This window comes from Dendroctonus ponderosae, unplaced genomic scaffold, assembly GCF_020466585.1.
Source record: "Dendroctonus ponderosae isolate FM_Combo_2020 unplaced genomic scaffold, Dpon_F_20191213v2 Dpon_F_20191213_9, whole genome shotgun sequence".
Classification (NCBI taxonomy): Eukaryota; Metazoa; Arthropoda; class Insecta; order Coleoptera; family Curculionidae; genus Dendroctonus; species Dendroctonus ponderosae.
The window spans coordinates 5,720,556-5,722,534 of NW_026019116.1; positions in this window are offsets into that span (position 1 = coordinate 5,720,556).

Below are 1,979 nucleotides of genomic sequence, written 5' to 3' on the forward strand. Positions count from 1 at the left end.
GCACGACAATCGAAAATGGGCCTTGCAGGTAGAGTTTGAAGTGGAATTGACCACAAAAACGCACAGGCAGCGTGGATTCGTCTAAAAATAGCGAAAGGAAAAGTCGATACATGCAGTGAATATTCAAAGGTGCAAACCGGCAGTTTGGCTTTGCATTGCCGATTTCACGCACCTGCAAAATCAAGGAAAACCCTGATGTTCTGACTCGATTAATGAACTGTTCATTCGCACACCGATCGATTGCAGTTTGGCGGGCATTTTTTGCAAAACTCCAATTCCATCTGAATAGAATGGGCAAGATCGAGTGAATAACTTAGAAGCTTTTGTCCCGCTCTAACCAGAATCGTTGCTGAATTTTTCAACTTAATGGGCTGAATCCAGAGATTCTTGAGATATTCATAGCCATGCAGCATGCAGACTTTTCCGCTGTTCGGTCCATGTATGGCAAACACGGTGTTTATTCGTCCGAAATAGAGAATTATTTAAAGTGGAAACATCGAGGAGCGAAATAGTAAAGAATCCCTTTCCCACGTCAGTCTACTTAATTAAATTCGAGTAGGAAAATCGGCGAAAACACCGCAAATCGCCTGAGCTCGAAGAATAAACTCGAGTGCATTCGAGCCAATTCCTAATATTTCAATATTTCCCCATTATCCGGTTATCTCGATGCCCATCGAGAACTCGAGCCCCGTTCTTTCGCTACTCGACTTTCCGCGCAATTTAAAGAAGAGAGCCCATCCAACGTCGTCAGCTTTTAAACAGACTACGTGTTGATTATCGACGCGACGAAAAAAAAACACCTTCTTAATTCGCAATTACAACCTGTGGCTACTGGAATCGTCTCAATTAGGGCCGATCTGATCGCTGGTTAATGTTCATGATAAATCCGACATGATAGTCGTGACACTCGGCTTGTTCTTCATTTCGACGAGACTGAAAACTTCCGGCCATCGCATGGCAAACAACGATTAGACGGTAATTAACATTTAACGGGCAAATGACAGTCAACACGTAGCTCTTTTGGAGGACTTGCCAGATTTTCCGGACGATTTTTTGGGAAATAGATGAGAAGTTTGCAAATTTCTTCAAAAATCGTTTCTACACTCCTAGAACAGACTTTGGCCTTTCAGATTCCGCCCTACGCAATTAATTGCCGCTTTCTCGTTATGACGAAATTTTTACATAATCATTTTAAAATTCTAATTTTTTCAAAAAATCCGTAATGATGACAGCAACTCGAAGCTTTCCGGACTTTTACACCGCAGTTTTGCTCTATCTGACTCTAAACTGGGCAGGTTGGTACTGATTTTTTTTAAACTAAGAAGTGCGAAAACGGTTTGCAAAAGTTTGAAAATTTGTCAAAAATGCCCTTATGATGGTAGGGATTTCGAACTTTCAGCACTTACACAATTAGATAGTAATTTTCTCTTTCCAACGCCTTATTCCCCGTTAAAATGCCTCGTTTCATTTTTGAGAAACCTGTTAGGCCCCTAATGCTGCAGGAACGTTTCAAAAAACACATCTCGAACTCAGGTTTGAAATTTTTCCAAAAAATGCCTATCGGTGACAGAATCTCGAAACTTTCTAACCTTTTAAGCCACACTTTTGCTCTATCTGACTGTTTACTGCCAAATTTGCAACTGGTACTAGTGACAGAGAAACTTCTTTTTTTAACTAAGAATTGCGAAAGTCGTTTGCAAAATCATTTTCAGGCAGTTTGAAAATTTGTCAAAAATTCCCTGATTATGGTATCACTTCGAAACTTTCTGCACTCCTAAAACGGACTTTCCTGATTCTAATGCAATTTGTTACTTTTCTTGGTTGTCGAGAAACCTTTAAAAAAGTGCTGCGATAACCTTTCACGCAAAACGCATTTTCATACTCAAATTTGAAAATTTGCCAAAAAATCTCTAATAACGACAGTAGCTCACAACTATCCACACTTTTGCTCTATCTGATCCTGAACTGCGCAAAAGGCT